Genomic DNA, 23,426 nt, shown 5'->3' on the forward strand with positions numbered 1-23,426 from the left:
AAAAGCCTGCACACTGCAACGAAGACCCAGTACAGCCAAAATAATAATAATAATAATAATAATATGTATATATGTATATATATATTTCAGGGGAAAAAATTCAAGAATATGGAAATAGGAAGGAAAAGGAAAATGGGGGGAAAGGGCAACATGGGAGAGATGGTGTTAAACCAATTTATCAGGCTCCAGCTTACAGTAGCGGGTGTAGATGAGGAACAGCTAAACAAAAGCACAAAACTGAGAGACAGGCAAAGACAGTGGAAACTGCAAGGACTTCAGAGAACAAGCATCCTGAAAGGAAGGGGAATCCTCTTCCCTCCACCTATTATCTGGGTGGCCTTGGAGAAACTACCCTGAATCTTTGAGCCAGCCTCCCCATTCATAAAGGAATAATAAAAGATGTAGTATGACAGGCAAGAAGATTCAATGAGATAATATGATGCCTGTGTTTGGCCCTCCAAAGAAACAATTAAGTTGATTTCTTCTCTCATTCTCCCCTTGAATATGTTCTGCTTTTTAAATGACCCAGAACAAATTTTTCTCCACCTACAAGATGAAAAGGTGAGGTCTAAAACACTACACAATTGAGGGTCGCTCAGAACTTTAATATCCAAAGACTAGAGGGACACTGAGCATGGCTGTTGTGTGCTGACTGCCCCACGAGGCACTGGGGGCATACCTCAAACCAAGGGGGCCGAGCAGCAGGCACCTGAGTGAGTGAGTGGTGGAGACCAGGCCCTGTGCCAGACTGGAGAGGTGGGCAGTCCTCACACACGAGCTGTGAGAGGAAAGAGGCTCAGGGCCCAGGGCGCAGGGGAGATGCGAGGGTGCCTCAAATAATGGTTCTACTCTATCTTCAAAGAGAGAAGAAGGGCTGCGCTCTCCAGGCTGGGCAAAGCCTCACAGAGGGTGATGCATAAACAGGTCTGGCCAGAGCAATCAATCCATGTTTAAGCGAACAGTAAAAGCTATGGCTAGAAAGACTATTTAGCAGAAGCACTGAGCATTAAGCGCAAAGTCAAGGAATTGTAACTTTATCTTGAAAGCCCAGGTTTTCAAGTCAGAGAAGGGTTCTGATTATAAACAGTATTTAGCCCTGTGCCTGACAAAGAGGAATCAGTGATTAAAAGATAGCTTTCAAGGTCTTCCCTGGTGGTCCAGTAGTTAAGACTTCACCTTCCAGCACAGGGGGTATAGGTTAGATCCCTGTTCAGGGAGCTAAGGTACCACATGCCTGGAGGCCAAAAAGCCAAAACATAAAACGGAAGCAATACTGTAACAAATTCAATAGACTTTAAAAATGGTCCACATCAAAAAAAAAAAAAAGCTTTCATCAGTATCAATAACAACATGCCTATAAATAACATCACGTTTTTCTTGACTCTTGAGGTACAAAGCTGAAACCAAGACAGTGTGGCTCTCACTGACTTCATAAGCATTTGCTGTATAAAAGAATGCATAAATACATGGATTACCTCAGGAAATGGTGTCAGGGGAAGAAAACAGGAGAAAGAAGAGGGGAAGAGGCAGGACCAATGAAATCGAAAGTGAATTCCTGGAAGTGACACGCTCCAGGCGACACAAGAGCACAAGGCCTCACCCCAGGCCCAGCTCCATATGGGAGGTGGCCGCACCGCCCGGGGCCCACCCCTCACCCCAGGCCCAGCTCCAGATGGGAGGTGGCCGCACTGCCCGGGGCCACCCAGACAGTGGCACAGGCAGGGCCCTACTGGTTACTATATTTACATTCTTCCCCTCTCTGGCAATTACCAGGTGTTTTCCTCTTCTTGCAAGCATGCACGCATACATGCTAAGTCACTTCAGTTGAGTCGGACTCTGCGACTTCACAGACTGCAGCCTGCCAGGCTCTTATGTCCTTGGGATTCTCCAGGCAAAAATACTGGAGTGGGTTGTCATGCCCTTCTCCAGGGAATCTTTCAGACCCAGAGATCAAATCATGTCTCTTAAGTCTTCTGCGTGAGCAAGTGGGTTCTTTACCACTAGCACCACCTGGTAAGCCATTTCCTCCCCTTACAAATGTATATAATATACATACTTATCAGTTCAGTTCAGTCGCTCAGTCAAGTCTGACTCTTTGCGAACCCCTGGACTGCAGCACGGCAGGCTTCCATGTGCATCACCAACTCCCGGAGCTTACTCAGACTCATGTCCACTGAGTTGGTGATGCCATCCAACCATCTCATCCTTTCTCATCCCCTTCTCCTCCCACCTTCAATCTTTCCCAGCATCAGGGTCTTTTCCAATGAGTCAGTTCTTTGCATCAGGTGGCTAAAGTATTGGAGTTTCAGCTTCAGCATCAGTCCTTCCAATGAAGATTCAGGACTGATTTCCTTTAGGATGACTGATTGGATCTCCTTGCAGTCCAAGGGACTCTCAAGAGTCTTCTCCAACATCACAGTTAAAAGCATCAATTCTTCAGTGCTCAGTTTTCTTTACAGTCCAACTCTCACATCTATACTTGACTACTGGAGAAACCATAGCTTTGATTAGATGGACCTTTGTAGGCAAAGTAATGTCTCTGCTTTTAAATATGCTATCTAGGTTGGTCACAGATTTTCTTCGAAGGAGCAAGCGTCTTTTAATTTCATGGCTGCAGTCACCATCTGCAGTGATTTTGGAGCCCCCAAAAATAAAGTCTCTCACTGTTTCCATTGTTTCCCCATTGATTTGCCATGAAGTGATGGGACCAGATGCCATGATCTTAGTTTTCTGAATGTTGGGTTTTAAGCCAAATTTTTCACTCTCCTCTTTCACTTTCATCAAGAGGCTCTTTAGTTCTTCTTCACTTTCTGTCATAAGGGTGGTGTCATCTGCATATCTGAGGTTATTGACATTTCTCCTGGCAATCTTGATTCAAGCTTGTGCTTCATCCAGCCCAGCATTTCGCATGATGTACTCTGCATATAAGTTAAATAAGCATGGTGACAATATACAGTCTTGGCGTACTCCTTTCCTGATTTGGAACCAGTTTGTTGTTCCATGTACAGTTCTGTTGCTTCTTGACCTGCATACAGATTTCTCAGAGGCAGGTCACATAGTTTGGTGTTCTCATCTCTGGGAGAACTTTCCACAGTTTGTTGTGATCTTAGTCAATAAAGCAGAAGTAGGTGTTTTTTCTGGAACTCTCTTGCTTTTTCGATGATCCAGAGGATGTTGGCAATTTGATCTCTGGTTCCTTTGCCTTTTCTAAATCCAGCTTCAACATCTGGAAGTTCACAGTTCACGTACTGCTGAAGCCTGACTTAGAGAATTTTGAGCATCACTTTGCTAGCATGTGAGATGAGTGCAATTGTGCAGCAGTTTGAGCATTCTTTGGCATTGCCTTTCTTTGGGATTGGAATGAAAACTGACCTTTTCCAGTCCTGTGGCCACTGCTGAGTCTTCCAAATTTGCTAGCATATCGAGTGAAGCACTTTCACAGCATCATCTTTTAGGATCTGAAATAGCTCAACTGGAATTCCATCACCTCCACTAGCTTTGTTCATAGTGATGCTTCCTAAGGCCCACTTGACTTCCCATTCCAAGATGTCTGGCTCTAGGTGAGTGATCACACCATTGTGATTATCTGGGTCATGAAGATCTTTTTTGTTTAGTTCTTCTGTGTATTATTGACACCTCGTCTTAATATCTTCTGCTTCTGTTAGGTCCATACCATTTTTTTCCTTTATTATGCCCATCTTTGCATGAAATGGCCCCTTGGTATCTCTGATTTTCTTGAATATTAGAGAATATATACGTTTAAATCCTCTTCAACTATAAAACTCATTTTAAAATTTGACCTTTGTGAATATCTCCTCTCTCTGTTACCAGACTCTGAATTCCTAGCATACACATAACATTTCCATTGACTATGGAGCTGGAGCCATCAATGAGTGACCGCAATAAAAATTTTCTGATTAAGAACAGATAAGGCATCAACAAAGCCAAACTTCCACTAACCTCTTCATTCCTGAATCAGGCATTCATTAAGCATTTACTAATGGGCAAGGCCCCATGGCAAGCAGTGAAAGATACATAAACCAAAAGCTCTGACTTAAGGAAACTTACAATCCACTCAAGCAGGCAAGATGAACAAAGGAATCTTCCCACAACACTGCTTTCAATTTCTTCTCTAGAGAATATGGGTTTGTTTTTGTTTTTATTTTTTTTCCCCAACAGAGTAACTATTGAGGATCAAAATGGATACATTCGATTTTAAATTTCTATCTTGATTATCAGTCTGTACTTCTGGGTGACAGATGTTAACAAATGCAAAAATTATTTAAATGCAGTTATCAGAGAAAGTCAGAAAAGAAGGAGAAATCTCGTAAGTGAAATAAAGCACATCAGTGGCAAGATTGCTTTGGAACTTCAGTAACAAGACAAATATGTTCCAGTGAGAGACTGGCTCACATAGGAAACGTCACAGGAAGGAGTTTTGCTAAAAGAAGGGATTACGAAATAGAATATTTACAAAGTTCTATTTTTAACAAATTTACCTTAATCCAACCTCTCAAATAAGGAAGACTTCAATAGGAAAACCCTTGCCACAAAGCTTACCTCAAATCCGTTTCCTTTATTCTTTCTCAGGATACTGTTTCGAGTTTCCTGCAGTTTGCTTTTGCAAGAAGGCTAGTCTAAGGAAGAATGAAACGATTCCTTATTTCAAGGAGTGTGCCATTTATGTAACGCAGACATATTTTGACACTATGGCACACGAAGGGATGTTTTTCTTTCTAGAAACGGGATCTGCAGCCAGGCGTGTTTGAGGTGCACCCTGGCCCCGCAGCTGTCACAGCGAGCTGGACACTGTTCCCAGGAATTCCACAGGGTTCATTGGTTTAATTTTAACTAACAGACTAAAAAAGTTTCACTGATTTTTATTAAACTAACAATGGGGAAATAATTTCCAACAATGAGTGTCTATGTGAGCGAGGCTGCGAACCGTCCGCGAGTGTCTGTAATTAACAAAACCAAAACTCCTCTTTTCTCTCCCTATTAAGGATTTGACTTGCATCCTTATAATAAGTGCCTATGAAAGAAAAGCACACAGGTTAAACCAGAAACTGCATTTACAAACGGATGCACAGGGACTTCCCTGGCAGTCCAGTGATTAAGACTCTGGGCTTCCAATGCAGTGGGTGAGGGTTCAGTCACTGATGGAGGATCTAAGACCCCATATGCCCCGAGGTGTGGCCCAAAACAAAACGAATGGATGTGTACTCATTAGTCAATTCTGGCCGAGGCTTTTACTTGCATGTCAGATACAACACAAACTCTACTCAAGGCTCTAAATCACAGAGCATGTGCTCATTAGGACTAGGGAAACAGGCAACACTTGCACTGAACAAAGGAAATTGTCCAGAGAAATGTGTTGTGTTGTCTTGTGGTTGTGGTAGCCCCAAGACAGAGTTAAACAGGAAAGTGTTTAGACTGAAAAACACACCTCTACAGTGTGTAGGCCAGATCTGGAAAGCAGGCATTCCTGGAGGCAAGTCTGGAGGTAACCTGACTCACAGTGACCCTGACCCTAACCCTAACCTGGCGCTAACCTGGGGCTAGAGAAGCCACAGAACACTCTCCAAACTTAACACCCCAATGAGGGTGAGCACAGAGACCCCCACTCAGCCCACATCCTAAAGACTGGCTCTAACCACATGCCACAGTCCGCAGATCCCACCGCTGCTCTGCCATACACAGGCTCTCACGGAAATATCTCCAAGACAGAGAAGACAGCCACATATAATCCACCTTTTTCAAGGCCCTCCAACAAAGCCCCCCAACTGCCAATGTAATCTAATAATTAGCATATGTAAGGGTAAAGCTCTAGACCATGACATCAGCCTCACAGAAAATCAGCAGATTCGAAAAGCACCAACTAGCCCACTGGGTCTTTGGGAATTCCAAATAAATGAATGGATGAAAAGGACGAAACAGCAGGAGAGATTTTGAACCACGGTCTCAGTCCTAGAAAACACCAAAAACCATTTCTAAATGAAGCCATTCTGTGAATTCTCCATTGTAGAAGAGTTGGGGTGGGGGCGGGGGGGGGGGTGTGTTCATCCATCACAAGGGTATTAATTGAAAACCTGCTTCCCTGGCAACGATGTCCTTGAACAGCATTCTGAAGCAGAGACTAGCCCAAGTAAGAGCAGAGGACTGTCAACAGGTCAAGGATCGCCTCCACATGGTGAGAGTCCCTGAGGAGCTAACATGGGATTTCTGAGACACGACATTCCAACCAAAGATAGCTCAAGCGCTCAGTCTGAAGTGCTGGCCTCAGGAATTCAGGGTCCGCTGCGCTGTTCAACGATGTTTCGTGCGCAGACTGTGATTAAAGCTGATAACTTTGCCTGTTCTAGAAACTAACAAAGGAATGTGTGTGTGCTCAGTCACTTGGTCGTGTCCAACTCTTTGTGACCCCGTGGACTGCAGCCTGCCAGACTTCTCTGTCCATGGCATTTTTTCAGGTAAGAATACTGGAATGGGCTGCCATTTCCTCTCCAGAGGATTTTCCCAAACCAGGGATCAAACTCACATCTCCTGTATCTCCTGCCCTGGCAGGCGGATTCTTTACCACTGTACCAACAAAAGAATGAACTGAACTAAACCAAACCCAGTCTCTGTCATCAAGGCTTATGCTGGTAGACCCGCCTAACTCCTCCAAATCGATTTCAGTGTCGGCCCCATGTCAGTGTCGGGGCCGCAGGGCTTTTTGGAGGTGGTGGGGCTGCCACTGCTGCTCAAGCAGAGATATCCAATTGGTGAACATCACTCACTTTTGTTTTTTAATTTAGTTTTACTTTTTTGGCCATCCCCACGGCATGTGGGATCTTTAGTTCCCCCAACCAGGGATCAAACCCAGGCCCTCTGCAAAGGCAGTGTGGAGTCTGCATCACTGGACCACTAGGGAAGTTCCTCCGCTTACATTTTAAAAGAAAGACTGAAATCCAAAACTTCCCTTCCCTCCCCTTCAGTGATAGGCAGGGCCACAGTGCAGTTTTAACGGCACCCGGTGAAAATAAATTCTGTAAATGTGATGCAGACCCTAACAGGAATATGACCCCTGACACTGAGGAGGCAGCTATAAATGGGACACAAACTTCATGCAGATATGGAAAAACTGGACAGGTAAGCGTATAATTCAGAGACAGAACAAGATAAAGTCCAGAGAAAGGATGTGTCACCAGGAGCTATTTTCAATCACACTTGAGAATCTTGAACTTCTGCTTTGTAAAACATTTTACCGTCTCTTCTACAAACAGTGTTTTAAAAATAGAAGAAGACTGAGAGGCTCCGACCTAATGAACACGAGGCTCAGACTCTGGTCTGCAAAGCAACAAATAAGATGATCTATCCAAAAAACTCAAAGTACGCTTCTTTTTAAAAGTTCATTTCAGGGAGAAGGATTCAGGATGGAGGGGATACACATGTACCTCATGGCCAATTCATACGGATGTTATGGCAAAAACCACCACAGTATTGCAAAGTGATTATCCTCCAAATAAAATTAACAAATAATTTTTTTTTAAAGTCCACTTCATTTCCATTGTTTAGATCCAGATACCAAATTTCAAAGAGTACAGAATAGAGGAAATCAGAATAGCCAAGAGAGATACAAGAGAGACACTTATGACCATTCTGGGACCACAGACAAGAATGGAGAGAAAATCCTACATCCAACAAACGTAAATTTTCGCCTGTGCTCCATCAGCAAAAGATGAACAAATACTAAAGACGACCGCTAAATAAAGAAAAAGGGCAGAAGGAGGTGAGAGGCTGGCAAGGTCAGTGCCTGTCAAGTCCACCAGAGGTGCTGGTGGAAAAGTGCACTGAACAGACTCAGGAGGCTTACAGATGGACAGGAGGACACAGCACACTGAATGCCAGCTTCAGGCCAGGCTCCACTTGAGGCATTCAACTTAGGGTAGGACGTCCAATGATGTGGTTATCAACATCCCTGTTAAATGTGAGATACGGGACTCAGAGAGTTTAGTCAGCTTTTCAGCTGTGGAAGCAACATACTATACTCCAGGGGTAGGTGTTTAATTTTAGTCTAGGGTCTATAAAATTCTTCCTGTGTGTTTCTTCAATATGCATGCCATTGACTCTCCTAACCCCACAGGATGCTAGACCCTACAAGACGATGACTTCAACCAGAAGTTCCAATCCCAGGGATTTCCCTGGTGGTCCAGTGGTTAGGACTCTGCATGTCCAATGCAGGGGGCCCAAGTTCGATCCCTGGTCAGGGAACTAGATCCCACGTGCCACAACTAAAGATCTCGAATGCTGCAACTAAGGCTTGGCACAGCCAAGTAAATAAATAAGTATAAATATATATATTTTTTTTTTAAAGAATTTCCATTTGCTACCACTGAGCCCTGGTTATCCCAAACCCTAGGCACTACAGACTTCCCTAAATTCGGCAAGAACAGTTTCTCTCCAGGCAATGAGTCTTTCCTGTGTTCTTACCACCTCTGGGACCATGGCTCTCACCCGCTTTGTATCCTGGCAAACACTACCCAATATCATTACTTATTTATTTACATGTTGTCTGTTCTCCTGCTAGACTAAGAATCCAAAAAGCAGAGAAAGTTATTCAATTTCATATTCTCTCACTGTGCCTAACAAGGTACCTGGCACAGTGAAAATGCAAAACAAAAACCAACCAACAAACAAAAAACTATCAGCTAAATGAAACAATGCCAGGCAGCCCAGAGCTAGCAAGTGTCACCATGCCCAACACCCTGTACCAGCATGAGACCAAGTGCCACGTGACCAGATGACAGATAAATCCCACATTTAAAACGTTCAGGCAGAATGGTTTTATATAAACTGTTCCATCCACATCAATGAAGCAATGTTGGTATAGAGAGTAAGCCAAAACAAAGACACAGCCCTACTGGAAAAAGTGGCACGTCGTAACAATGTTGTTCAAACAGAACCCTACCTGGAAACTGGCGGTCATGGGCTTTCATCTGTAACAGAGAACCTTCCCCAGGGACATGAGAAGCAAGGGGATCCATCACCCCACCACCACCACCACCACCAAGATTCAAACTTAAAAGAACAAGAAGCCTTGAGGCCTGTAAAATTTAACTGTTAAAGGTCTGCTGCTGCTGCTAAGTCGCTTCAGTCGTGTCTGACTCTATGCGACCCCACAGACGGCAGCCCACCAGGCTCCCCCGTCCCTGGGATTCTCCAGGCAAGAACACTGGAGTGGGTTGCCATCTCTTTCTCCAATGCATGAAAGTGAAAAGTGAAAGTGAAGTCGCTCAGCCATGTCCAACTCTTAGCGACCCCATGGACTGCAGCCTACCAGGCTCCTCCGTCCATGTGATTTTCCAGGCAAGAGTACTGGAATGGGGTGCCATTGCCTTCTCCGTTAAAGGCCTAAATAATGTCAAAATATAATTAAAGAAAGCATTTTGGTCAGGGAATGGAGGTATGGCGAAAGAAGAAACCTATAGCAAATTCAAGCATCCATGGGCAAAGGACCCCTAACCAGGGTGGAAAGGGTTAGGCGCTCAGTGGTGTCTGACTCTTTGCGACCCCATGGACTGTATCCCACCAGACTCTTCTGTCCATGGGATTCTCCAGGCAAGAATACTGGAGTGGGTTGCCATTCCCTTCTCCAGGGGGTCTTTCTGACCCAGAGATCAAACATAGGTCTCCTACATGCAGGCAGATTCTTTACCATCTGAGACACCAGGGAAGCCCACTAGGCAGGGTATCTCCTCTTGTTACTACAGGATCCAGCAATCCTTCAATTCACCCCTCTCCCCTTTTCCCACTGCAAAGGTGCCCAGCAACCTTCTGACCTCTGCCTACCTGGAGGCAGTGAACATGGGGACCGAGAAGAGGTCAGTGTTCAGGATCCCATGCTGGTTATATTTATTTTTGTAAATTACTAATCGGGCATCTCTGGTGCATACTCAGCTTAGTGAACACAGTTAATGTGATTATGGGTCTCAGAGAAAATGAAAAAATTGGGTCTGAGAGTGTGCTGGGAAAATTGTTTTTCTTTTTCCTGAATGCCAAATAATGAATATTACCCACAAGAGTCTTCTGAAAGAGTTGGCTGGCACTTTGGCTGGCTGACGCACCATTCTGGATACTTACGCATGTTCTCCTCAAAGTGCCACACCGTGTCATAGGAGTTTTACTGAGGGTAATCACTCTCTCAGTGAACAGTAGTTTTTACAAAAGAGACAACAATCTACTCAGCAAGACTCACCATCGTAATGTAAACCAGATTCTTCACCTCTCAGGGTAGAAACGTCACTGAAACAAGTTTGGCTTCCCCAGTATGAAATTAATAGTGGCTGGGGCTGAGCTGAGGCTAATGTCTGCAAAAAATTTAATTTGCAAAACCCAGCCCAAGGCTACCATGATATAAATTCCCTTGATGTGTTAATTTCACACTCTAGAGTCCTCATCCTACCAGTGGGGGGCAGGGGCTGGAGAGGGGAGGCGAGTGGAGAGGGATGTTGGTGATCTCCAGTATGCAAAGTAGGGGAGTACCTGAATTCACACAAATTTCTGGACATCTGCAACATCAGCTGTCCAAGCCCCACAGGGAGTCAGAGCCCAGCTTCCCTCCTGCCAGCCCACAGGGGATGAAAAGGTGACACAGAAATCAGCCCAGTGAGGAAAAGTACTTCATTATGCAAAGCACCATCACTGGGCACCAGCATCTCATTTGATAAACTTTTCCTCAACATCTTCATACAAAAGGGATGTTCCAGATACAGGCAAATAATGAGATAAACTCAGCTCAGCCGGATGCAATAGGTGCAGAGTGCTTTGCATTCCACAGCCAAATGCACAAGCCTGGTAGGAAGTACAACCCTGGGACATTCCTGGTGGCCCAGCATTTAAGACTCTGCACATCCACTGCAGAAGCCACAGGTTCAATCCCCAGTCAAAGAACTAAGATCCTACATGCAGTGGAGCAACCAAGCCCACGCACCACAATTACTGAGCCTGAGCCGCAACTAGACAGCCTGTGCACTCCGGAACCCCTGTTCCACAACGAAAGAAGCCCACCACAATGAAGACCCAGTGCAGCGAAAATAAAATAAAAAATACCTTGTGAGTCTTACACGTTTGCTCACACGTATAAGGAGTCAGCTGATACAGACATTTCCTATATGGACCAAGTCTCTAGGAGCTACATCGCAATCTCCTTGTTACCAAGGTCAAGTCAGGCAAATACAAGTTCCTGGACCTTTCTTTCACCTTTTAATAACATAAATGACCACCTTGTCCTCCTAGACTGTCTTCCCAACTCCACATCATAGTCTATCAGGGTAAAGGAAATAGAAATTTCACATAAATTTCAAGAAGTGAGCTTTGCTTATTTTAAGTGAATTTCTAAATATGCACTGGTCTGTCACTATGTCATCAGAATAAGGACTACATTTAGGCCTTGACTGGCTGGACTCCGAAGGGCCCCTGTTATGATCCTGCTTTGTTGTATAAAACTTGCTAACGACCTCTGAGAGATGGTGAAGGACAGGGAAGCCTGGTGTGCTGTAGTCCACGGGAATCGCAAAGAGTTGGACACGACTTAGCAAATGAACCCATCAGCATGCAAAGTAACCGAAATCCCCACTCAACACAAACATGAGACCACAACAATGACAAAGTGATACGCTTAACAGTAAGTCTCTCATTGTACAAGGAATCCAAGCTGGATCTTACACTGGTTACCTTTGAGTTTGGCCCTAGGTTGGCTGAATACAGAGATCACATAGTCATCCCACGGCCCCGTCTGTCAGAGATGGAAAATGAGCAGCAAGGCAATTTGCGTGCATCCAGGAGAAACGGCCCAGTGATCCTGCTGGTTATTTCTGCCATATTTACAATATGACACAGACACAGAGGACAGTCCTCACCCGTGACTGGCACATCTTAGATGGGACCCTGACTAGGTTCCTTATCATGCTGGGTTTGGAAGGCCTTGACTATACAATGGCACTCTGAATGACAAGACGATTCCCAAACATGCAAGCTCCACTCGGACGACTGCAGGAGAAGGATCCTATTTACAACAGGAGCCTCCATCTTAACCTTCTCAACCAGAATCCAGGGTCAGGAGATAAAGGGACATGGGGAAGTGTGTGGAGGGGGCCTGGGAATGGCTAGTTCAAAACAGATGTCAGATGGGACTTCCCCAGCGGTCCAGGGGTTAAGACTCTGCACTTCCACTGCAGGGGGCACGCACGGGTCCAATCCCTGCTCAGGAACTAAGACCCTGCATGTCACAGACCAAAAAAAGACTTCAAGTAGTGAGCAGGTTTGGAAATGACTAGACTCCTTCAGGGGCTTCCCAGGTGGCACTTGTGCTAAAGAATTTGCCTGCCAATGCAGGAGACCTAAGAGTCATGGATTCAATCCCTGGTTCAGGAATATCCCCTAGAGGAGGGCATGGCAACCCACCCCAGGATTCTCACCTGAAGAATCCCATGGACAAAGGAGCCTGGTGGACTATGGTCCACAGGGTTGCAGAGAGTCAACATGACTGAAGCGACTTAGCAGGCGGGCAGGCTCCTTCAGGGATGGAGGTGAAAGGGCGCCAGAAAGTCAGCCCCTGCAGAGGTCCCAGTGTTCCTACTTCTCCAGAGACTCTGACAGAATAACCATGGCAACAACAGGGATGAGCTGCCCAAATTGGCAACAACCCCCAAGGCGGTTTGAAGGGTATCAGATCCTAGAGAAATACTAATGAGACGCAATAGGGGAAGTGACCCACATGTATCTGGGGAAAACCAAAATGTTCCCCTTATCAAGACAGGCCAGGCATATCCCTACGGATAGGACATGGACAGGACCTAGGACATGGATCCTAACAGCACAGTTCAAGAGCCAAGGAGAATCACACATTTATAACACTGACACAAAGGAGTTAACACCATCCCTATTAATCATGCATGTTGTCATAGATAAGCTGGAGTCTACCCATCACCAAGCACCAGGGAAGGGAATCTTCACTTGGCTAACTGCCTGGTGGAAACTGAGTATGGGAGTGAACTTTATGAAGACACATACTTTAAAAAGTCAAAGCCATCTAGGGGCAATTCTAATACACTGCCTATTACAGGACTTCAATGAAGAGAGATAGAGAAAAGGAAGAAGAGAATCACAAACAATATCCACTCTATTATGTGGACACATTAAGGGGATCACATTATTTCACAACGAGCAATTGTTTTTCCACTACAACTACTAGTAACTCTTGCTTCTGCCTCCTAACGGATGGATGCATAGACTGAGACTGGATTAAGAACCAGTAAGGTCTGACTATCATTTTTAAAATGAATTTACAATAACATCATACTGGCTTGCTGTTTAATCCCACTTGTTAAGCAGACCCAGACAAGGGGATCCCCTCGACGGAGGAAAACACATCTTTTTAGATGGAGGGCAGAGACTCAAAAATAAGAAAATGCTTCATGAGTTCACTTTTCCCCCAGCACTATGAACTATGCATATTTTAGCACATTTTAAAAGGAAAAGGAGACAAAATAAAAATTAGCAACCCAACACACACCTATGAAACTCTATGTCTGGAGAGCAGGGGCAGGGAGGAGAACTGCACAGACATCTGGCCTCACCTGTCAGGCTGCCAAACCACTGTATTCTGAAGCTATTCAACAGCTTTCTAAAGAAGAAACCAAAAAAAAAAAAATCCAACATGCCTGAACTGGGAGGCGGGAGAGCCTTCTTGTAACTCAGCCCTTGTCAGACAAAATCCAGCAGCCTCAAAAGGTTCAATAGCCTTTTTATAAAGCTATTGTGTGGGTTAGTGCCTAAAAATAGTACAGTTCAGCAAGCAGATCACACGGAGGAATCACCTCTACACATTCAACTTCCAAACAATAGACAAAGCGGTGAAAAGAACACCAAATGCACTCGGGGGCAGTACAAGTCCCCGCGGCTGCCCCCCTCCCTGGGTTCCCCACCTCGGCTGAACACCCAGCAAGCCAATTTAGCCCAACAGCCTTTACAGGAAAATGGTGGTGGTGGGGGGGTGGTGGTGCTGAGGCCCCCATTTCTCTAATATTCACTGTCACCTTTACGTGTGTGCGGTCGCTCAGTCGTGTCTGGCTCTGTGACCCCATGGACTGTAGCCAGGCAGGTTCCTCTGTTCATAGGATTTTCCAGGCAGGAATACTGAGGTGGGTTGCCATTTCCTACTCGAGGGCATCTTCCCGACCCAGTGATTCAACCTGTGTCTCTCTGCATTTCCTACGCTGGAAGGCAGATTCTTTACCACTGCACCACCTGTCACCTTTCGGAGATCTTTTTTCCCCCACATAAACAGGAAAGTGAGGACCACATCATAGCGATTATTGCCTGTACTGCTTTCACAGTCCCTTACACTTAAGCAGAGTTCTCAGTCTTCCCCTGGGGAAGTTCTGAAAGATATAGATAGCAGAAATTTAGTTTCCAACTCAATTTTTAAGTATCAGTGTTAAATACCTCACAATTTTAAAAGCTTCTCTGATGAGGCTAAGAACCACTGCTTAAGACAACAAAGTTTTTATGCCAAGTCAGGTCCATTGCCCGCCAGGCTCCTCTGTCCATGGGATTTCCCAGGCAAGAATACTGGAGTGGGTTGCCATTTCCTTCTCCAGGGGATCTTCCCAACCCAGGGATTGAACCCGTGTCTCCTGCATTAGTAGGCATATTCTTTACCACTGAGACACCAGGGAAGCCAGTCAAGGTGAGGGGAAGCCAACAGAAACCTAGAGGGTGGGGGTAAGTGTGATCCCCAAACTGGGCTCACCTCTTGGTGGGTACAGACACAATCAAGTCAAAGCATGGGAGAAGGAAGGATTTATAATTACTCACAAGAAGTAAAGAGAACACTGGGATCCTTCCCAAACCAGTGTCTCCCTGAAGAGAAAATTTGAGAAATTTTAAGCCAAGGGTACATGCAAGTTCATGAAGGGGCTTGAGTAGAGGAGAATTCAGCATAGAATTGGGGGCAAAAGTCAACACAGTCCAAGCTTTAACTGACTGAAGTCTGAGGGGTCAGCATCAGCATTCCACCCTCCAACTGGATGGGCCTTAGTTTCTGCAGAACTCAAAGGTGTAAGGAACCAGGACCCTGCCCCGGGGAGGACGACTGTTTCTTTTCTTTTTAAAAAATTTTATGTATTTGTTTTGGGCTGCGCTGGGTCTGCACTGCTGCGTGCAGGCTTTCCCTGGTTGTGACAAGTGGGCTCCTCATCGTGGTGGCTTCTCTGGTTGCCGAGCGCGGGCTCTTAAGCGGGCGGCCTCGGTGGTTTGGGCACACTGAGTGGCTCCACGGCATGTGGGATCCTCCAGGACCAGGAGTGGAACCCATGTCCCCTGCATTGTGAGGCAAATCCTTGAACACTGGACCAAGAGGGAAGTCCTACACGATTGTTTTCTGACTGCTCCTCCCTAGTTTCTGCATCTCCTCCCTTAATCACTGAGGCCTGTTCAAGGGCAAGCATTGTGGCCAGGCTTAGATCACAGAATAGGTTAGGCAAAAATGGGTACTCATGTCGAGAACTCTTTCTCCAGGGACCCCTAACCCATCTGCTTACATGAGCACCAGGGATGAAGCCTGCAAAGGATGGGCCACCCAGAGGTCATGAGTGCTGCTCTTCCAGAAACCACTGCTGGACAGAATAAAAATCAAGGCACCACAGGCAGCTTCCAAAAACTCCGGTAAGATCGTGAGAAAATGAAACAACTAAAATCCAAATTTTAATTCTCCTTAATCTCTGATTTTAATTTGGCATTTGCTTTCTTATTCCTTTCTCTCAATATATTTATAAAAAGGGGATTCTACAAGGGCTTCCCTGTGGCTCAGACCATAAAGAATCCACCTGCAGTGAAGGAAACGCAGGTTCAATCCCTAGGTCTGGAAGATCTCCTGGAGGAGGGCATGGCAACCCACTCCGGTATTCTTGCCTGGAAAATCTCATGGACAGAGGAGCCTGGCGGGCTACGATCCATGGGGTCTCACACTGAGCAACAACAACCATAGAGTTTTATTGTGGGGATGATAAAGCTGAGAGGGGGAAAATAAATAATAGTGTTTTACAAAGGGACTTAAGTACATTTATCAGGTAAAATCAAAATGAAATTAATAAAATAGCTAGATCGGTTATAACAAACACTGCCTCTCTGAATTCAAATAAAAATTTTATGATAAGTTATCATCTCCATTTTGCCAATATCCAAACTGTGACACATAAAAGGTTAAGTGAATTGCCCAAGGTAATAAGACAGGAAAGAGCAGGGCACAACCTTTAAAAGAATGACCTAACCCAGGGAAACACAAACTGATTAGAACCAAGCAGGTCCAAGATGGCAGATGAGCTGACTGCCACTAGACCTAGAGCCTCAGTACATGCTCTCTGTAACCCATCAGCAAGCTAAGGGACACCCCATCGGTGCCATGACAGCTCTAAGGCCTGCCATAAAAGGGCAAAAAGTGAGTAGTGGCCCAACTGCTAGAAATCCCCACCCCTTCCTCAAAATAGCAGGCATATTTCCCCCATTCATTAGCCTATGAAATCAGCCACCCCTATAAAAACTGACAACCCCACGCCACTCTCACCTTCTGAGGTGGCCCACCTTTGTCTATGCAGTGTGTTTCCTCCCTGAATAAATCTTCTTTCACGTTAATACAGCTCACTCTTGAATTCGTTCCTGCACAAAGCCAAGAAACCACACTTGGCAGCCGTCCCAGGGACTCTGACATGGCCTGGGACCTGACCATCCTCCTGACCCACTCTCTTTTCAGCAACAGTGACATTAAGTTAATAATCTCACCACCTGGAGAGTAAACCCTGTTATTGTCCAACCTTAAAATGAAGGTTCTTTAATGTTCTTGTCACTAAACTGTGTTTTTCCATTTTCCAGATGTTTGTCTGCAAATACATGGGAGTTGGCTCAGGCAACTGAGAGCTCGACTCTCCTGAAATGTCTGGGTCACCTCTGTCCTTGGAGTACTCTCAGCGGCACAGTGGGAAGATGACCTCAGAGCTGCTCCCACTGAAGGAAAGAGAAGCTTGAAACAGAAAGGGTTGGCAGCTGCCTCTATACATTGAGGAGAAGACAGAATCGAGGAATCTGATTTTTACAATGTGTTTAGGGGCTTCTCCGGTGGTCCAGTGTTTAAGAATCCACCTTCCAGTGCAAGGGACATAGGTTCAATCCCTGGTCAGGGAACCAAGATCCCATATGCCGCACAGGGCAGCTAAGCCTACACGCCACAACTAGAGAAGCCAGAGCTTCACAACTAGAGAGAAGCTTCAGTGCCACAGCAGCCAAAAAAAAAACATGTTCACATTTGTTAGCAGGTTATTAAATATAGATACTTGGGACATTTCACCAAACGGGTGGACTCTACTCCTTTCTCTAAACAACCTTCCAGAAGGGAAGGCTGCCATGCCTTGACTCCTATTGTGTCTCAAGGTGTAAAGGGGACAAAGGAGCCTCATCTACAGCCTCCCAGGTCATAGAAAACGCAGGGCAGGAGGACTGCAGAATTTGGAGTGATTCTCAGAGGGGACACTTGCTTTGCTTCTCTGCTTCTATCAGACACTCAACTAATTCCCAGGGAAAGGTGTTTTTATCAAGGAAAAACAATATTTTACCTCAGAATCCAGATCTTAACACCATCCACTGTTCCAATGTGGAACGCTTCCATTGAAATCTTCCACTGATATTTTCTCCAAAGAGTAATGTTTAATGAAAGCAAAGGAGGTGGTCCAGTGGTGAAGAATTCACCTTACGATGCAGGGGATGTGAGTTCGATCCCTGGTCAGGGAACTAAGATCCCACACCTAGCCTGTGAGCCACAGCTAGAGAGAAGCTTGTGTGCCACAAACAAGACCAGACACAGCCAAATAAATAAATTCAAAAAAATTTTTTTTAATAAACAACGGAAAGAAAACTTACAAAACTACATGTTCTCTAAAAAAGCTGTGTTGACTCTCAGGTTCCTGAACCAAGATGGGTGTGAGCAGCCTGTCACCAAGGGAATGCAGTCTTTACAGCACAGAACTGTGGGCGTTTTATGAATGGTAACGCTGCAGATAGCATACACAATGTCTGACATAACGCATTTTAAATATTTCCCAATGATAATCCCTAATACGCTGATATTCATAATGGTCACATTCACCCTTCAGAAATCGTGCCAAATTATCATTTAAACTGAGAAGCCACCAAAACACCCACAAAGCTGTCAAAGATCTACTACTCATAACCCTTAAGGACAAGTGTGTTTTAAGAGGCTTGATACAAGTAGGTCTTCAGGCTGTGGGTGGGTCATTCACTCAGCATTCACTGCAGTTTCAGAATATGCAGTAATTGTTCAATGTCATCCCACCACACATCCTTAAAGTGATGTTAGGATTCCATGCGGTTTTACACAGTATCAGTAGGCTTATCTTTATGGATGATCAATATATGGCCATCTTATCAATCTGATTGTACAAACTCTTCTTTCTGTTTTTCTCATAGCTGCCTGCAGAAGAGATCACATTGGGACATCTCTATAAGACTAATGGGATGACTCAGCCTTCAACTGGACACCCTTCCCTGGGGCCACGGTCATAGTGAGTTGGGACAGCCCAGGTCCTCAGGGCTCCATAAATGGCTAGTTCTGTGACCTTGAACAAACCATTTTGCTCCCTTGGACCCAGTTCCCTTATTTCTACAAGGGGAATGGTAATACCTACCTCAGTGCTGTTGGAACATGAAATGAGTACTCAACAGTACCTACCATACAGTAAAGAGAAAGCAGATAAAGCTGCAATAATGTACAACCATAATTATTAGAAGAAAAAGGGAATGGGCTGCAGATACAGTAAGACTATTTGATCATGAAGTCCCCCTCATATGATCAAATTGATCAGAATTACATTTTAGGGGGGAAAAATCATTTGTAATATAATGAGCACACTGTCACGTAGTCAACCAGACAGAAAGTAATGGGAAGAACAAGAAACTGGAAAAGAGGGAAAAGAAAGAAATCCCTAGTGGTGTCATTTCGTCCGTTAACAAAAATAGCTCCAAGGGGCTTCCCTGGTGGCTCAGTGCTGCCTGCCAAGGCAGGAGACGTGGGCTTGATCCCCGCTCCGGGAAGACCCCACATGCTGCAGAGCAACCACACGTGTGCCACCACTACCGAGCTTGTGCTCCAGAGCCGGGGGGCTGCCGCGACTGAGCCCATGTACGTGTGCCGCAACTGCTCAAGTCCACACACCCTAGAGTCTGTGCTGCACAGCAGGAGAACCCGCCACTGAGCGGCCCGCACACTGACTAGTGAGTGCCCCCACGCTGCAGCAACTGCAGAAAAACCCAGGCAGCAACAAAGACCCACCACAGCCAGAAATTACTTACTTAATTGACTGATTTTTTTTTTAAGAAAAAGAATTCCTAGTACAAAGCAGGATTGGTTTTGTGTTTTAAATCTGATTACACTGAACCAGTCCATGAGAAACCAAGGTACTAGACCTATCAAATTAAGGACCAAATCCTATTCTGGTCAAGCCATCACTTGAAAACAAGTGATGAGTTCAGGGAAAACAGAGAACTAATAAGCGTTCTCCCAGGCTTGGGAAGAGGAGGCCAGGAACCAGTAGGACTGTCCTGGGACACAGCAGAAAGGCATCTTAGGTGGGGGACTTTGACTCGCCTGCCTTAAGCCCTTGGAGACCTCACCAAATTCTCATAATCTCTGGGTCCCATGAAATCTCTCAAATCCTCTCTTTCTGCACATCCTTTTTTTTCTTTGCTGTGAATAAAGTACACCAAAATGGACATGTCTAAATGCATTCATTTGTCCACTGAAATGTGTGTATTAAGTGCCCAGGACATGCCAGGCATCGTGGAGGGGTCATCTCAGCTCACTAGCATTATCTCAGCATCTGATGCCTACAGGATGTGAGCCCTGTATTAGAGCTACTTGTATATACTTTTTTCCTTCCCGTTAATATTGTAAACTCTTGAAAGGGAAGGGCTGCATTTTAATCATCTTCTTCCCCTTGGCACTTACCAGAGGGTTCCACTTATAGAAAGTATCTAATAAGCAATTACTGAACCCAACCCTGCTCCAGGACACGTATAACCGGAGGATCCAGGGTTTCTCTCCCCTTAGGTCTTCAGATTTTAAGACTGTCTCCCTGAGGTGGGTCAGCCTTTCTAAGTCTGGCTGCTAGTGGCATATAAATGTTTTTAAACATAATCTGGAAAATGTTAATGCCCCTTTAACTTTCATGAATATAGGAGCAAAAAAGACGAACCTGAGGATGAGATTAGTCTTCCATATAAGCTAATGCATTTCCTGATGCCCAAGCAGCACAGTCTCCACCTCACTCTTGACATCTGGGTCCTGACAACATATGGTATTGTTGCTGCCGTCAGCAAGCAAATGACCCCCGCCCCCACACCCCACACTCAATGGTGCTGTTTCCTAATAGATCAAATTCAGAAACTAGGCTTTTGACTCAGAAACTTGGGCAAGACCATGAGGAACTTAACAGTCTGAGAATATTTTAAGTAAATGGAGACAAATGATGGTCGCTCTGGACATCCATGGAGTCCTAGAATTCTATTGACCTTAACAAAACTGGCCAAAAAGAAAAAAGGACAGGCTCACAAGGAAGCCTAGCACCACCCTGACAATATTTATTTTCCTTCCAGAAAGGCAGGAGGTTGAATGTGAAGCTGAGAGCAGAGAAAGGAAGAACAAGATAATAGTCCAGGCATCAAAACAGCTGCTTTCTGATAAGAAGACGCCAAAGGAGTTAAAAATTTTTTACTAGAAATCTGAAGGACGAATGAAATGCACACCACTATCACACCATGGTACCGGCTGTCTCGGAGAATTTTATTCATCTTCGTAAGAATAACAATTTGGAGCTCAGCCCAAATTTTTCTAAGTAATCCCTTAATGATCATAATTGACTTATCCCACATAACAAGTCTTCTAATCCTCTGATAAACAGGCTTCTAAGCCTGGATGAGGGTTAAATAAGTCCTAACTTCATCAATGCGAAAGGAGGACATGGAATGATAAAATGATCTATACAGGATTATGCAACCCTTCCCTTGTGGCTCAGCAGTAAAGAGTCTGCCTGCAATGCAGGAGATGCAGGTTCTATCCCTGGGTCGGGAAGATCCCCTGGAGAAGGAAACGGCAACCCACTCTAATATTCTAGCCTGGAAAATTCCATGGACAGAGGAGCTTGGCAGGCTACAGTCCATGGGGCTGCAAAAGAGTTAGACACGACTTAGCAACAGAACAACAGCAAAGCAGCTCATCAATTACAATGTTCTCATTACACATAAATGTGTGAGAATAAAAGGCTTTGCAGAAGAGAAAAGAAAGAATCAAAATAAATGAACTCCACTCATATTTTTTTTAAACAACAGGTTTGTTGAATAGATTTTGATGTTGCCTTGAATTGGGTATAATGATAACCCATGTTAAAACAACCCTATGAGGATTTCAACACAGACTTTTCTAACTGCATCCACATGATAGCTGAATAGCTGAAAGAAAGGAAGAAAGAAAGAAAAGAAAGGAAGGAAGGAAAAGGAAAGAAGAAGTGAAGAAGGAAGGAAAGAAAACTAATAATTGGAACTTGCAAGAGACTCCTCCTGAGGCCCCCAATGTAGGCAACTCCAAACCAAAGAGGCTTCTCAGAGGAATGCTCACCCCTGTCTGCTGTACGTGTGTGCTAAGTCGCTTCAGTCATGTCTGAGTCTTTGCTACCCCTTGGACTATAGCCCACCAGGCTCCTCTGTTCATGGAATTCTCCAGGCAGGAATACTGGAGTGGGTTGCCATGCCCTCCTCCAGGGGATCTTCCTGACCCAGGGACTGAACCCGAGTCTCATGTCTCCTATGTCTCCTTCAATGGCTGGTGGGTTCTTTACCACTGAGCCACCTGGGCAGTCCTGTCTGCCTGCCCAGGAGGAGGGACAAATCAGAACATTCAATCTGCAAGCCAAGGGGAACAGAAAGCATCTTTTTTGAAAAGCACACTTTCAAACCGGAAGCAGCTGTGGAGGTAAGGACGGCTTCGCAGGTCCGGCCTGCTGGCAGGCTTACCTGGCTGGGGTGGTGGGCTCCTGCTCACACGGCCAAGAGCAAGATCCTGCAAGAGAAGAAAGAGACCCAGCTCAGACTCACAGAGAAACTCCTGCTCTGAAGTTTTCAGAGTGTGATCTGAGGACCCTGGGCTTCCCAAGACCCTTCCAGAGGTTTGCAGGTCAAAGCCATTTTCAAATCCAAATCCAAAAGCCAAATTCAGAGCCAAACCAAAACCAGGACACAAAATATAGTGCAGTCTCCTAGAGGCAGACACATCATGGTGTAAAGAGAGGGGTATTTGGCTTATTTTCTGATGCCAGATATGTATGAGATTTACAAAAAATCTAAAGGTCATCTGCTCACTGATGTCTCTTGTTTTGGAAAACAGTGATTTCATGAGACACATTATTTAGAATAAAAAGTACAGGGCTTATTGCCATTTCAAATAAATTAAGAAATATTTTTAAATGTCTTGACTTTAGTTCCAATACTGTGAGTATCAGTAGAGATAAGTATAAACAGAGATAAGATTTTGATTGTGTAATCAAAAGCTCCTTGGGATCCCGAGTCATTTTTAAGGGTAAAGGGGGCCTAAGACCAAACCTTTGAGAACTGCTGCTCCAGGTGGCTATTTTGGTGCCAACTTCCATTAAACAACAGGTTTCCCTAGTGGCTCGGACGCCTGCAATGCAGGAGACCCCAGTTCGATCTCTGGGTCAGGAAGATCCCCTGAGGAAGGAGGTGGAAACCCACTCCAGTATTGTTGCCTGGAGAACTCCATGGACAGAGGAGCCTGGCGGACTACAGTCCTAGGGGTCACAGAGTCAGACACAACTGAGCAACTAACATTTTCACTTTTTGCACTTTCTATTAAATAGTATCTGCTTTGAAGAACAGCAGTGGTCAGTACACAGCACTATGTGCCAGGCACCCTACTAAATATGTGTCACTTACAAATTCACAATCATCTTAAAAAAAAAAACCCAAGAGAACCATATTTAATATTCTGTGTTACACCATAATGGAAAAGAATATAAAAAAGAATAAATATATATGTATAGCTGAGATATGTGGCTGTACAGCAGGAATTAACACAACATTGTTAATCAAATACACTTTAATTAAAAAAGAAAAAAAAAACCCAGCCTTCCCGCCTCAGCCCTGGAGTGGAGACTGGTGCTCTAAAGACTGGCTACTTGCCCAAAGCACCCAAACCAAGTCACAAAGAACAGGGTACGAACTCAAGTCAGCCTGGCTGCTAAGACCATGATCTCTTATTATACATAATTTTTTTTTAAAAAAAAGGAAGCATGAGAATTTCTGCAAAC

General features: G+C 44.9%; 1 protein-coding gene and 1 non-coding gene across 9 annotated transcripts in view; one reads left to right on the plus strand and one right to left on the minus strand.

Annotated features, from left to right (window-relative positions):
* Positions 1-23,426, minus strand: part of SIPA1L2 (signal induced proliferation associated 1 like 2) — a 246,883-nt gene that overhangs the window by 158,855 nt on the left and 64,602 nt on the right. For 7 of the 8 annotated variants that reach the window (XM_070781985.1, XM_070781987.1, XM_070781988.1 and 4 more), the window contains exon 2: positions 22,117-22,162. The exons of the other annotated variant lie outside the window; for it this stretch is intronic. The gene's annotated coding sequence lies outside the window, so the exon portion shown is untranslated. The remainder of the gene's footprint in view (positions 1-22,116; positions 22,163-23,426) is intronic. 8 annotated transcript variants of the gene reach the window in all.
* TRNAG-UCC (transfer RNA glycine (anticodon UCC)) lies at positions 8,181-8,253 on the plus strand. Its single transcript has one exon. It is a non-coding gene; the product is annotated as a tRNA-Gly (tRNA).

The sequence above is a fragment of the Bos indicus genome, chromosome 28, assembly GCF_029378745.1.
Source record: "Bos indicus isolate NIAB-ARS_2022 breed Sahiwal x Tharparkar chromosome 28, NIAB-ARS_B.indTharparkar_mat_pri_1.0, whole genome shotgun sequence".
Taxonomy (NCBI): Eukaryota; Metazoa; Chordata; class Mammalia; order Artiodactyla; family Bovidae; genus Bos; species Bos indicus.